At 46.2% G+C, this 15,529-nt stretch overlaps 1 protein-coding gene across 1 annotated transcript in view; it reads left to right on the plus strand.

The window, feature by feature from the left end:
- The first annotated feature begins 876 nt into the window (after window positions 1-876).
- Window positions 877-15,529, plus strand: part of COL22A1 (collagen type XXII alpha 1 chain) — a 253,599-nt gene continuing 238,946 nt past the window's right edge. The window contains exon 1 of the mRNA XM_045561068.1: window positions 877-967. The gene's annotated coding sequence lies outside the window, so the exon portion shown is untranslated. The remainder of the gene's footprint in view (window positions 968-15,529) is intronic.

Below are 15,529 nucleotides of genomic sequence, written 5' to 3' on the forward strand. Positions count from 1 at the left end.
GGCTGTGACGGCCAGTAAGCAGGGCTAGCTGGAGAAAGAGCCCTAGTGCAGAGTGGGTGCGGGTCGTCTGCTCTCACCTGCCCTGACACGCGCGGGGCTCAGCCCTGGACAAAGAGCAAAGCGCACACACACCCTTCACCCCACCATCCATCCTCCACCCGCAGCCCCTCTGCCGGCTCCAAACTTTCCAAACTTGCAGGCAGCTGCCGCCCTAGTCGGTGGGCTATTTCAGAACCTGCTGTAAAGGGGACCAAAATATCTGGTGAAGTCTATAATTGGACAGAGCTGTCAGCCCCTCTCCTGGGGCAGCCTCTCGCCTGCCTGGCACCTAACATTGGCCTGGTCTCCCAGACGCCTCCAGAGGTCTCAGCGCACCTTCCCACCAGCGGCCTGGCCACCGCCTGGCACATCCCGCCTCTCTCCTCTGGCCTGGGGACCGCCCCTGCCCGCGGGCCCCGCCCTCCTCGCTGGGCCCCGCCCCCGCCCCGCCCCGCCGGCTCCCCCCGCGCCGGCGCTTGGCTCTTAGCGGGGAATCCCGGCTGCGCGGCCAGTTTGCCCCTGGGGAGGCTCCAGACAGCTTTGTTCTTGGGCGGCAGCAGGGCTGGCTGAGGCTACTGCATTTCTCCCCAGGGAAGTGTCTCCCCTCTTTCCCTATTTGTCTGTTTCTCACACACTTCTTTTATTCTGGAACTTCCAAGCCTTACCTTCTAACTATATGCATTCAGTTACTTGTTTCAAAGCCAGCTCTCTCTCGGACCCCTGGCCTGAGGGAAGCCTCCAGACGTATTGCAAGTCTTGTCTAGAGATTAAGTTTGTTTGAGTTTGTGGGAGAGGGTGGGTGGGCTGCTGGCAGGTGCCCCCCAGTAGGGGGCTGCCTGGGGCTGGCATCTTCTCCTGGAACTGTTTCCAGTGGACCTGGGCCCGACTGGAGCCCCAGCTGGCATTCCTGAGAACTTCTCCCTGACAGGTAAGACCTGGGCACTCTGCTGCAGGTGCTGGAGGTCACAGGCTTCAGCTTTCACTGTCTTCCCGGGTGACAATGAGGGAATGAGAGGTGGGTGGATGCGGCCTGGAGAGTGTCCTCTCCAAACTCAGATCGTTTCCTTCTGAAGCCTGGACACACAGCTCTCTGGAGAGAGGCCACAGCTTGGAGTGCATGTGTCTGTGCTTTGCCTAAACTTTAGGGTAAAGTGGAGCAAGGTCTGTGAGAACACACCTGTTTGATTCTAGCTGAGCAGCCCCGGAAGGCAGGGGCCCAGGGATGGCTGCAAGAGTCAAATGCCAGAGCTTTTCTTGGGGTTGCTACTTTTAAAGTTGTTGAGATATACTGGCGTCTTTCGACTTTGCAGTAAGGAATCTGGAATAAAAGGAGAGAAAGATGGGGGGAAATGGACAGGGTTAGGGTTAGCCTCCCTTCAGTTTTACATTTACTCTCAAAGAACTTTACCTTCTTGATCTAAATTTAGATTTCTTTCCTATGTGAGCATTTTACCCATCTCCAAACCCCCTCTAGGTCAGAGAGGTGTTTTTGTTTCCCCTTTTCCCCCTGTTTATCATATTCTGTAGCAGATCAGAGTTTCTTGTCTCATTTGTAAATCATAATTTGTATTAGTTGTGTTACTGGAAAATGTGCCTTCACTTCTCCCCACTCAAGGTGAGACTCAGAGATGACAGGTGGACACACTTATCAGGCACCTGCCGAAGGAGGCACCACCACTAGCTTGTCCGGGTGCTCTGTGCTGGGTCCCCCCTTGGAACTTCATTCCATTAGTTGTCATCTTTGAGAGCTCCGAGCTGGCACGTCTGTGTCCATATGGCTCATTCCAGCTCCTAATCTCTCTCTCATTGATGATTTACACAGGGCAGATCCTAGAAAGCTAAAGACCACATCTTCAGACCCCTTCTAGTTTAGTTCAAGGGGTTGTTCCCAGGGAGGTTCTAAATTGCAGGGCTTCGGTTTCGTAGAGGCTTCTGCACTGCCCAGCTGCATGCAGTAAGGTGTGGTTGAAGGGTGTGAGCTTTGCCGTTAGTCTTGGCTTCCAAGCCTAACTCTGCTGCTTTATCTAACTGTCTTGAGTCAAGTGACTGTGCCCCGTGAGCCTCAGTTTCCCAATTTGCTGAGTGGAGCTGATGGAAGGGACAGGCAGGAAAATGGGAAGTGTCTGGCACATGGTCAGCGTGCCTATCTCAGTTTACTTATGCCTTACAGACCTTGGAAGGAAGCAGCTCAGCCCCATCCTAGGTTTCCCTGTGGCTCTGCTACTGAGGAGCCACACAGCTGCCGGAAATTGACACCTCAATGTTATTGGGCCTCTCTTATTAGGCAAGAGGTGGAATCTAATGAGAATATCCTTTCTCTGGGGATCCGGGAGAGGCCCCAGGGGATACACCGGCCCTTTACAATTTTTGGAGCAGAAGATTGATTGTATCTGGTTTTTCTGTGGTTTGTCCAAATTTCATCAGAATCTCCAAAGGTTTTATAGCTATAAAATGATTAAGTGCCCCACAGACTGATCCAGTCCACAGATTTAATGCTTCATGGGTTGTTTTAGTTATTTGCCAACATAAAGTGTTCAGGAGATTTCACATACGAATCTTAACTTCTGGTTTCTCTTTTGTCTTGAATCCCTGAAAGGCCATCAGCAGCCGAGGTTGAGGGGCAGCCACCCACTTTAGACAAGGCCTGTGGTCTCTGGTTATCCCCCATTGCCTGTGTGACCAGCAGGGCATCTGTAGGCCTGTTCTGGGCTGGATGATCTGGGTTATCTCTCTCTCTGACTCCAGCGTAAGAGGGTCACAGATAAGTGCACATGCATTCGGAAGAGAGAAACCAGGATGTACTGGGATTAGAAGCCATGGCTTTTATGGAAAGACAAATACTACCACCAGAGGGTTCTCTCATGCAGAGAAGATGGTGGTCGTGGCCATCTAGAGGGCTGACCTGTGCGAGGGGCAGCTGATCAGCTCTCTTGGTCCCTGAAGGGTCCCGTTAGGAGGACTAGCGGTGAAGTTTCACTGGACACTGGGTTCCAGTTCAGTTGGAAGAGCTGTCCAGAGATAGGAGAAATGGACTCATTAGGTGGTGAGTCCCCCACTACAAGAGGTATTCAAACAGAGGGAGGTTGGATGGCCATTTCTCTGGAATATTGGAGTGCTGATCTGAACCTGGAATGCTTGGGCCAGGTGAGCTTTTAAGGTCTTTCCTTGCTTGAGATCCTGCAATTTCTGAGAACTTCCTTTCCAGTCTTCAAAGTCTGTTAGTCCCGTCTTGTCTCCTTCTCTTCCCTCGACGATGCTGATGGTGGTTATTGTAGAGGTTAACACAGGTTGTGTGGTTCCCATGGGCCAAGACCTTGAACTATGTATGTGCATTCACATGTCAGTTTTATAAACAAGGAAATGAAAGGTCAGAGAGTTTGAATGACTTACTTGAGCACAGGCAGAGAGAATAAAGAGGAAACAGGAATCAAATCTCATTTTAATTTTAATAAAGGCCTTTTCCCTCGTGTTTGGAATGATGCAAGCCTTCTGAGGAGAACCAGAAAATGAGAAAGGCCCAGAGGGATATTTTAGGGTAAGAAAGGTCTCTGAGGATTTATTTTAGCCAATCTCCTATTCAAGAATTGAAGGCACACTGGGTTACCAGACAAAAATTACTGCAAAATCAGGGAAGATCAAGCTTGGGAAGATGGGAAAACTGCAATTCCCCATTTCACAGATGAGGGAACAGAGTCCTGAGTGTGGGAGTGACCTGCCTGATTTACACTTGGAGACAGAGCTGGTCTCAAACACAGGTCCCATGAGACACCAGGACACACAAGGGTTGACCCTCTGGTCTCCCACCTAGTACTCAGCATTATGTGTATGTGCACATTTGTGTCTGTGTGTATACATTTGTGTGTGTGTGTGTGTGTACATGTGTGTGTGTTGGGGGCAGGATGGTGCCTGAGATAACCGGCCCAAGGTTGGAGGGGCCAGAATGACATCTCCTCCTTTGCACAGGGATTCTTGAATCCATGAGTGAGTGGATAAATGACCACATGAGTGAATAATTGAATGAATGAGTTATGCTGTGACCATTCCTCAGCTTTATTTTATTATTTAGCTGAATCGGTCACTTGCTTTGTGGTTTTATTAAGTACTATTTTGTGTTGCTTCTTAACATTCCTGTAAGGGGGTGAGCCATGATGGGCAAACCATTCCCTTCATGCTGTTGCAGTGAGCATCTTTGTGTGCAATATTTCTCCCACTTGGCAATGATGTACCTCAGATTATTCCCAAGGAATACAATTTCTGGGTCAAAGGCATGGCCATTTTGGTGGTTCTCAAGAGGTATTAGGACTGAGCATTCATGAGAGGCTAAAAGCTGGGGTAACATCACAGCACAGATGAAGGGAAGTCCTGGCAGGTGCCCAGGGAATGTGCAGGGTGGACCCACCAGCCTGCTGTGCTCATGAAGATGCCCAGCTGGAAGCAACCCAGGCCTCCTGTGACAAACCCATCTGATGCTAGTTTCCTCCTGCTGTCCACTTGCCTTAAATTGCATACTCCCTGTTACTGGAAGCTCATTACTTCTCATTAACTCTGGCTAAGTTCTGGTAGAGATGAGAGTATCTTTAATTATTATTTTTTTTAAGTTTGGCTCATGATACAATTTTGAAAATAAAAAAACTCTTTTGGTTAGCCCTATCGCTAAGGAGAAGCCTTTGCTTTAACTGCATGTTAGCTGGTCTCGGCCAATGGGAGTGGGCCTTGGCTGCCTGGGAACTGAGTGGCGCACACTCTGCTCTTGACCCTATAAAGAAAAGAAAAAGCAACCCAACCACAAAGATGAATTAAACAAACTCTCATTTAAAGACTGAGTATGAAATTTCCCTTATGCAAGATGAGTAAGTTCCAGAGATCTGCTGTATAACACTGTGCCTACATAACAATACTATATGGTACACTTGAAAATCTGTTAAGAGAATAGATCTCATGTTAACTATACTTACCATGAAGAAATAAAACAAAACAAAATAAAATGAAGCATAACCACAAACTTCATTGTGATTATAAATTAAGAGTGACCACATGGGGTTTTGCCAAAAGATCATTGTTTTATAGGCTCTTTACATTTGAAGGCTGTAGAATGACCTTGGTGGGCACCTTGTCCAGTTCCCTTATCTGATGCCTGAATCCTGTCACTTCTCTCCCAGGTTCTTGCCCACGTTCTCCTTGGCCATCTCCAGTGGCAGAGGGATTGCTACCTCCTGAGGCAGCCTACAGTGTGTTTCTGGGTATCTGGTTAAAAGTTCTTTCCTTGATCCGAATGAAAGCCCTCTCCCTGCCACTTCCATCTCTCAGTCCTTATTTCATTTTTCCCATGGCATCTTCTGAGCTCCATAAAAACAAAAATAATGTGGCCCCTATCTGAGATTGAGTGCCAGTGGGTGCCAGGCAGTATGTTGGACATTCTCACACACGTACTTTACTCCTGTGAATTAGCTATGCTGTACCCCCTTTACAGATGGACAAACTGAGGTTTATGGACATTTAGTCCCATAGCTCGTAAATGCTAGAATTGGGATTTAAACCCATATCTTAGCACAAAGCCCATGCTTGTAACAAAAATTATAGACTGTCTTAAGTGAATAAGGTAAATGTATGTAATTCCTATAAAAAAGAAAATGTACTATTTGGGCAACTTTTTTTCTTTGCTATTCCTTGTCAGAATGTTTTAAACTATAAAAGTAATCAAAGCATATTGTTACAAACGGAACAATATCAGCGACCCTCCTGGTCCTTACTCTGCAATGTGACCAATAGTAACATCCTGGCAAATGTGCTTCCACAGCCTTTTCTGTATCCAAACACAAACATCAATCAAAATCCAGCATTTGAACAATTTGGGAACAATAACCAATGAATACTAAAAAACATGTTATTTTGGCACAGTGTCAGGCCCCTAGGAGGCACCCATAAATAATTGAAGGGTTGTATTGTTATATTTTGTTTTTCCTGGTTTAATGCTTGCTGTGAGATCCCATTGGGGGTGGTGCTGTGGTCCCTACTATTTGTGGCACGAGTGTGCCTTTGGGTGGGGGAGGGAGAGAGAAAGAAAAGGAGGACAGAAATAAATGTCTGTGTGGATAGACAGGTGCTATGGTTTGAATGTGTACCCCCAAAATTCGCCATCCCTAATGCAACAGTGTTGGGAGGTGGGGCCTAGTGAGAGGTGATTAAGTCATGAGGGTAGAGCCCTCATGAACAGATTAATGTTGTTATTGCAGAAAGCAGGTTAGTTATTGCAAGAGTGCATTGTTATAAAGCGAGTCTGGCCCCTGGGGCCTCTCTCTGTCTCGCGTGCTTGCTTCTGCCTTCTGTTTTCCACCATGGGGCGGCCCTCGCCAGATGCCTGCGCCATGCACTGGGGTTTCCCAGCCTCCAGAACTGTGAGCCAAATAAATCTCCTTTTATAATAAATTACTCAGTCTGGTATTACAGCAACAGAGAATGCACAATGGGCGGAGAGTGAGCAGACTAATGAAAGAATGAATGAGAAAGCAAATACATGAATGGATAAATGAATGAGTTAATGGATTAACATCAACGAGTTTGATCAGCTTTTCCTGGATGATTTTTTGGGTGAAGGGGAAAGAAGGTGGAATTGCAGTGGTCCTTTGCTCAGATAGAAGCTTTCAGGGAGCTGTTCTTATATCCCTCTTGCTGAATTCTCCCTTCGATAAATGCTCAGACTGTTTAAAAGCCCAACTTGGCTGGACATGGCAAAGCACGGGGGTAATGAGCAGAGCTCCCTCCCACATGCTCTCTTTTTGGGGACAAATCCAGGAGCTGGGGAGACAAGGACTGTGCAGTGTCTTTGTGGCCCCGTGCCCTTAGCTCTCCCACTGTGCTGTCTGTCTCACGTGTCACAGGGGGGCACTCATTATTCTCCCCCAGAAAAAGGGGCACCTGCTGGGATGGCACCTCTAAAATCAGCGTGGATGCTGGAGCACTATTTATAGGTATTGCTTCAGCAGACCAGACGCCACTCAAAATAAATTAAACAGAAATATCTTTCTGTGTCCTCAAGACCCTGTAATCTGAGACAATCTCTTATGAAATGAACTGAAACATTGTACTCAGCAGAGGAGGGGGGAGAAAGAAGAAAAAATTGGGAAGAATTCAATACTGAAAATTTGAAAGAAATAAAAATGGGGTAATTACAGCTCTAAGGTGTTCAAAGAATCTAATATAACAATAAAGAGCTTTTTTTTTTTTTTGCACTGGTGGGTGGGGCCATCCTGTGCAGCCCGGTTGGCCTAGGAAGGATGCAGGGGTGTGGTCCCTGGGTGGATTTTGGAAGTCAGCCCTTGGAGGTGGAGGTTGAATGGGGTAATTCTGGGATAGCAGCTCTAAATGGAGTTGTCAATCAAGGATGAAAGGAGAGAAAGGGGAGACAGGACACAGAGCCGGGGCAGGAGTTTGAGAGGCATGGTTGCCCGCTGGGAGAGGCCGGATAAGCACCGCAGATGAGGGGGCTGCATCTTCCAGGCTTTGCCAAGTGCAACAAGTGCCTGCTCTGTGGTTTTCAAGTGGAAGAACTCCAGCTCCCATTGGCTTAAGTTTAAGAAATGAGGGTGGGGAAACGTTTGTCTCATGTGACACAAAAGCTCTGGGTACCTCTGGACTTTGGGCAAAACTAAGTTAAAATGCTTAAGGGAGGCACCTTGTCTGATCCCCTTGTTGTGCAGCTTCACCCTCCATCAGGAGCCCCCGATGTGATGGCACGTGGCCATCTGCATCTCCAAACTCAGCAACTCTAGTGGACATGTCCCTCCCCACCCAGAAACCCATCCTCTTCTGGGAGAATGTGGAGTCCACGTTGGCTCAGTCTGGTCCGATGCCACCTCATAGCCAAGAAAGCAGGGTGCAGTCACATGGACCACATCGACTGAGAGTAGGAGGGAAGTTTTCACCAAAAGTAAACGATGGGCTCTGCTACCTGAATGCGGGAGGCTCAGAAGGGAAAAGCAGTCATGGAACCAGGTAGGAAGCAACCCCTGGGGTGCGGGAACGCAGAGGGGGACCAGGTGGAAACAGTCCCTGCACACTCCATGTCTGCTCACGAGGCCAAGGTGCACGGCTGTTCTTGTCCAACCCCACTTAACACCTGTTAGACTCGACACCTTTGTGGACTGAAACATATGATTCACAATTTACGAGTGTTTTTGCTACATGTCACTTAAAGCACAAAACTCAAACCACAGCATTCAAGGCTCTACAGTCTGTCCTGGGCTGTACTTTCCATTTTTAACTTTATTCCTTCCTGGAGGCAGCTTCTAGTCCTCAGAGTGGAGCAGCACAGAATGTGAATCCAGCTTCTACCATTTAATACCTGGATGGCCTTGAGCAATGCCCTGGCCTCAGGGGTTCAGTCTGTGAGAAGGGTCGGTAACTGAGCACAGCAGGCGACTGTGGGAATCCACATGGCTGAGTAGATAAATATCTCGGTTCAGTACCTGCTGCGTGGTCTATGCTCAATAAATCTTTACTGAATTCTCAGATAAATCAGTTAATATTCGCAATGCCACAGACCTTGAGTGGATCAGTGGTAGGGAGGAGGCATTTTTCTTATTTACCTGCCAGTCCCGTGAGCCTGATCCAGGGGTAATTAATGGTGCTAATGCTAAAGTCACCGCCCTGAATGACTGAAACTCAGTGGCATGTGAGAGTGAAACAGTTTTATGTTTCCCTGACCCCTGCATTCAACCATGTTTGATCAAAATCCCCTTCCCTGTGCCTTAACAAACTTTGACCACATCCTGCAACTTTCTGTTCACCTTCAGGTATAGCAGAGACCAGTCCAGTCAGCTCCAGTGTAAAAGTGCAGCCCTGTGTTCACTGTGAAGCTCTCTGCCCTCCCATCACAGTGGAGGCTGAACCATTGTCCCGAGGGACCGGGTGGAGTTCGGGGAGGAAGTGGGCCCTTTCACTCCTCTCCCTCTCTCTCTCTCTCTCTCTCTCTCTCTCTCTCTCTCTCTCTCTCTCTCTCTCTCTGCTTCAGTGCTGCAGTCCTCTTTCAGCTGTCTTTGCCATCAAAACTTCACTATGTTTCAGGCCTCCAAGTGGTGGCTCTCTCATGGAACTGCCTCAGCTCCCCAACTTGGGGGATCTGCTCTGGTTAGAATGAGATCTTCCTCTTCCATCCCTGCAGTGCCCTCCATGGCTTCTGACAGCTGGAGTGTCCTTGCGCAGACAGTTATCTCGGCTGGGCACTGACCCAGCAGCCCAAGCCTCACTCCTCTCTGTGGTGTCTGTTTAACTCACGGGAAACCTGTTCCCCCTTACCTCGTGGAATCGGGGGAGTGCAGATACCCCCCTCCACTCCCCTGCCCTCTCGCCCCATCCTCCTCCCCTTGTTGGCACAGACCCAAGTGGACGTGCAGTCCGGCCACAAAAGGTCAGGCCAAGAGGTGGGTACAAGCCAGTCCATGAAGGTCTGCAATGAGGACTCCAGACTTGTCCAGAGGCAGTGAGGTTTCCTGCAAGATTCTTCTGCAAGCCTACAGATCATATCTGTGTGTTAGGGGCCTCACTGGGCCCTTGCGAGGATGGGTAGAATGCCTTGGCAAGGTTGACCTCAGGCGGGAGGCCATGTCTGAGGCTGTTGGTGGCAGGGATCCAACAGCAGACGGAGGCTCTTTGTTCCTCATCCTGTCCCCTGTGCCGAAAGGCTGGGTGCCTCCCATTCTCCAGATCTCAGTTTAACCATCCCCAACTGAGAGGAGACTTTCCTTTTACAAAGTGTGAAAAATGTCCCGCCCAAGTCACCTTCTATCCTGTGACACTGTTTCTCTGTGTTCAAATCACCTATTACTCTCTAAAACTGTCTCCTTTATTTGTTACATTGTTTAATTTCACTTTTCTCTCTCTAGAAAGTAAGCTCTATGGAGACAGCGACATTGCTGCACCCAGTGATTAAAACAATGCCTGGCACACACAGTCTGGGACTCAGTAAATGCTTGTTGACAGAATGAATCAATGACTTCAATGACAGTGGAGAGTAGTGAGGAAGTTGGTGGCAACTTCAGAAGGGTGTGCCTTTCACGTCACTTGGAGCCCAGGTTAACAATTCTTCATTGTTTTGAGAGTGGGCATTCCTAGCTAGCCACTGTGAGAGATGGGACTGGCAACCGGCCTCTTCTTAGGGAAGTGATAAAAAGGGGGAAAAAATAGAAAATGCTTTTGAATTCATAGCATGAAGGAGTTTAGGAAAACACATTTCTCACTTTTTCCATCTCCCCCTTCAATCAAATTAATCCTACTGCATTTTGGCAGCATAGGACTTAAGCTGATTCTATTTAAATCATCAGGATGTCTGAGTGGAGAGGAAATAATCACTGAATGGATGTTGTTGCTCATTAGCAAGACCAAGGACTCCTGGAGCCTGAGCTCTTTTCTTTCCTCCCTTCCTTCAAGGCACCTGATCAAGTACTTCCATTCTGCAGAGTGACAGAGACCAATCCTCCTGATTAAATGAAAAGAACACAGAGTTTAGGGTCATAATGGCCTGGGATTAAATCCCTGTTCTACCACTTCCTGGCTGTAGAGCGGGCACATTCCTTAACTTCTCTGAACTTGAGGTTACCCAACTGCAGTAAGTGCTTTGGCAGCCCCTTGTGAATAAAGCAGCACGAGTGAACCCACCAGCCCAGTTCTGGCTACTATTTATACTGTTCATGTCATCGTTTGCTCAATATAACTGGGACCTCACAGTCTATTGGATCAGTTGCTGTTTTGATTTATTTACTCATTTCAACAAATATTTTTATGTCAATGATGAGTGTCAGGGATCATGATAACTTAAGGCCACTTTTGCTCATTGAGAAACTTATCATCTAATAGCAAAAAAATATTGATGCACACAAGACCAAAATTCCAAGGGGAATAATAGCTTGCGAATCTATTAGTAGTCAGCACTGACTGAACACTTGGGGGTACCATTTGTAACCATCCCTGGATTTTCCTGGCTAAATCTGGTCTTCCTATATCCTTCCTGGTGTCCTTATAAGCCATTGAAAGGTCCCAGCATCTTCCCAATCTTCTTGTCCATAAACTGGCTGAAAGTGAACATGCTCACTACGCTCGTGTCGGGCATGCAAAGGTGGTAAGGGAAGGCCTTGACTTCTGTGAGACTCACACTGTGACTGGACAATACAACGTACAAAAATAAATGAAGGATAAGAAGAAGAGAGCAGAAGAAGGAGGAGGGGAAGGATGAAGAAGAGGAGGAAAAAGAATAGAAGGGAAAAGAGAAGTAGAGCAGGAAGAGGAGAGAAGGAAGGAAGGCGGTAACAGTAGCAGAATAGGACTCACATTTGAGATTGATGAGAACAAGTAGCATTTCTAGCTCATCCTTGGGTCTAGCTGAGGCTGTGCATATAGCTGGGTGAAGAAGGCAGTAAGAAAACATGGAAATAATCTGTGAGTAAGTATTAGGGTTTTGTTAGTTTTTTGCTTTTTAGAGATTACACTGTCTACTTGTAGAGGATCTAGTGTAGAGGGAAACGAGAGAGCAAGAAAGATGAACAGTTAGGAGGTTTGCACAGTGCTCCACACAAGAAAGGAGGCCTGGTCCAGGCCGACAGGAGTGGGCAGGGGAGATACTGGCAGAGCTGTGCGGTGCTGGGGGGAAGAGCTGATGGGGCTTGGTGGTGGGTTGGATGTGGGTATGAGAAGAGGAGCTGCAAGTGTATGAGGAATGCTTGCCCCAATCCCATGGCCTCTGGAAAGAGACAGGTGGGCCTCCGGGGAGAGACGATCTGCTTGCTATCCATCCTGAACAAGCTTTGCTTTTGCTGGAGGGAATGAAAATTCATGTTTTCCCTCTCTTCCTCTTGAATATTTGCCGGTGATTCATTTTTATGTTTGTGATGATGACCAAGGGGCTGTCAGGATGTTTCTAATTCTGGGTGAGTCAGAAATTCACAAAGATAACCCTGGGATAGGGATGCTGTAAGGAGTTTTACCTGTCTGGGAACCTGTTTATTATGGGCACGCAGAGGATTCTTGCAGGGGCTGCAGTTCTGCCCTTCACTATGGACTGAATGTGTCCCCCCAAAGTTCACATATTGAAACTTAATCCCTAACGTGATGGGATCTGGAGGTGGGGCCTTTGGGAGGTGATTAGGTCATGAGGGCAGAGCCCTAATGGGTGGGATTCATGTCCTTGTAAGGGAGGCCTGAAAGACCCCCTCGCCCCTCCTGCCATGTGAGGACACAATGAGGAGCCCACCCTCTGTGAGCCAGGAAGCAGCCCTCACCACACTCCAAATCTGCTGGCACCTTGATCTTGGACTTCCTAGCCTTCAGAACTGTGAGAAACAAATTTCTGTTCTTTAAAAGCCACCCAGTATATGTTAATGTGTCACAGCAGCCCAAACAGACTAAGACACTATCTCTAGTTCTGTATTTTTTTCCAAAATGATAAAGGATTTTATTATTCAAAAATCTGCTCATCTGTTGAAGCTGTAAATTTGATTTAAGGGGAAATCAGGCATTGATTTATTCACTAGTTTTTTTTTTTTTTTAACATATGTTCTATGGGCAAAGATGCTAATCAGCAGGGACCAAGCTTATTCTCAGGACGGCCTTGACTTTCAGGGACCCAAGTCATTAAGTTGATTAACAATTGGGGAAGGTTCTGGCACAGTACAGGGAAGGTAATAAGGTATATAGTAAACATTTCCCTTCTCCCCCTACCTCTTCAGCCAGGCCTAGGTTCAGATTTCCTTTCTGTTGCACACTGGCTACGTAACTTTCAACAATTAATTATATGGCCTTCTCAGTCCTTGTTTCTTCATCTGTGAGACAGGGGGTGATACCAGCTGCCTTACAGCTGATTGGCAAGGTTCCTTATGCAACTAACTTGGGGGATCGAGGGGCCTGGTTGAATAATTGTTGAATGGATTGGATTTTTAACCTCTTTCATGCACTTTGCTCTATATCCTATGCTTTTTTTAAAAAGGGATAAGTTTGCACTTTTATTATTTGTTTTCATTTTGTTCATCAACTTCCTCATTCCTCTGTTTCCATTTTTTGCCTTCCTGTGGATTACTTGAATAATTTTTACAATTCCATTTTGATTTATCTGTAATGGTTTTGAATACATGTCTTCAGACAGTATATTTTTAGTGGTTGCTGTAGGTATTGCCATGTACATCCATAGCTTAGTAGCCTACTGGTGTGGACGTTTTACCACTGTTAGTGTAGAAACCTTTTATTTATTCAGATCCTTTGACCCTCCCCCTCAAAATACAAATAACATTTTTAGCATTTCCTCTATACACATTGAGCACCATATCAGATGATGTTATGACTTTTGCTTTAATCATTTTTTTTAAATTCATGAAAGGCATAATCTGTTATATCTACCCTTATTTTTACCCATCTTAGTGTTCCTGTTTCTTCCTGAAGTCCACCCCTCTTTCTCTTATCATTCATTTCTGTTTAAGAATCTTTCTTTAGCGATTCTTTAAGGGGAAGTCTGTGAGTGGCAAATTATCTTAGTTTTCCTTCGTATAAGATGTCTTTACTTCTTCCACTTTATTCCTGAGTGGTATTGTTGTGGATATAAGATTGTGGGTTGACAGTTCTTCTCTTTCAGCGCTTGAAGAATGTTGTGCCATTTCCTCCCGGTTTCCGTGGTTTTCAAGTGAGAAATCTGTCATTTGTGTTCCTTTCTCTCTCTAGGTAATGTGTCACTTCTCTGTAGACTTCCAAGATATATATTTTTTGTCTTTAGTTTTCAGAAGTTTGATTATGATGTGTTTTGGTACATATTTCTTTAGGTTTATCCTATTTAGGGATAAACAGGATCTATAGCTTCTAGGATCTTAGCAACTTTGAGAATTTCTCATCCATTATTTCTTTGAATTTTTTTTTTATTCCCATACCTTTTTTCCCTCCTTCTTGGACTGCTATGATATTAAAGTTATGTACTTTGTTATTTTCTTAGAGATTCCTAAGGCTCTGTTCAATTTTTTTTTTTTTTTTTTTTGCCAGTCTGTTTTATTGCTTTTGTTCAGATTGGGTGAATTCCATTTATTGTTTTCAAGTTTACTGATTCTTTACCCTTATTTCTTGTTTCCAGTCTAGGATTGGGTCTGCTGTGAGATTTTTAAAATGTTGTTTATTGTATTTTCTGCTCTTTCATTTCTCTTTGGTGTTTCTTATATCTTTTATTTCTTTGCTGAGTTTCTATTTTCCCCATGTGTTTCATAAGTACTTGTTATTGTTCATTGAAACACTCCTATGATTGCTGCTTTAAAAAATAGTTATTTCAGTATTGGAATCAGTTGATTGGGTTTTCTCATTTAAATTGTAATTGTCCTGGTTCTTGGTGTAATGAGTAATTTTGCAGTTGTATCCTTGACACTTTGGGTATTAATCTGTGAGACTCTGGATCCCATTTAATGGTATTGCTTAGCAGACAGTCCTTGTTTAGGTGTAGAAGGTGCCCAGGGGGGGACTGGTGTTTAGCTCCTTGCTGGTTTTTGATGATGCCACCACAGCAAAATACACAGGTGTGTGTGTATGTGTGTGTGTGTGTGTGTGTGTGTGTGTGTGTGTGTTTAAGGTAAAAGTATACCACATAGGACTCTCTACCATAAAAATCAAATCTTGGATCAAGGTAGGAAAACTGAAGATACAGAAGTGCTGTGGCATGCCACTTGTATTGCTAAGTGCAGTAATTGGAAGTGAAGCTCACTCTAGTGTCAGAGATAGGGTGTGTGTGGCTTCTCTCCCTGTTCTGACTATTGCCTAAGCACTGATACCACTCAGAGCTCTGTCTTCTACTCTATACCTTTCCAGGAGTATCTCCAGCCCCAACTTCTCTCCTGAGCTCTGGACCCCATGCCCATGTGCCTTTGGACTCTCCATCTGGCTGTGTTACCGGTGCCTCAAACTCACCACGAGATGTGTGCAGCCCAGGGTCCTCATCCTGCCCCTCACTGATGGGCTCCCCGGTGTTCACACTGGAAATCGAGGCTTCCTTCTAGACACTGTCCTCCCTGTATTCTCCTGCTCCCTGCCAGTCACCTGATGTCATGGAATCTGCAGCTGGACCACTGTGGCCATGGCTGTCATAGGGAAGGTTGTTGGCGTTTCTTTGAGATTGTTGCACTAGCCCCCTCCTTGGTTCCTCTAATCCATCCTTGTCAGCAGGGTTTCCTGAATCACATCAGCATGTGCCACTCCTGTGAGTGCTAACATCCACTGGCCCCAGGGGATCTCTGAGCAAATTCTGAACCCTTTCTCTGGGTCACCGCACAAGTCTCTAGGCTTCCTTTGTTAATGCTCTTTCTTCACACTTGAATGCTCCCTCCCCATGAATCCCTACCTCTGCTGCAGCTTGAACTTCCATCATTTTCTTCATCCCTTCTCCAAGCCACGGTGTTTCTTTCTCACCCCGTGAATGGTAGCACATGGGAGATGGGCTATTCCTGGTGAAGGAAGCCTTATCCTCCTGCCTACTCCTTAC

The sequence above is a fragment of the Lemur catta genome, chromosome 9, assembly GCF_020740605.2.
Source record: "Lemur catta isolate mLemCat1 chromosome 9, mLemCat1.pri, whole genome shotgun sequence".
Classification (NCBI taxonomy): Eukaryota; Metazoa; Chordata; class Mammalia; order Primates; family Lemuridae; genus Lemur; species Lemur catta.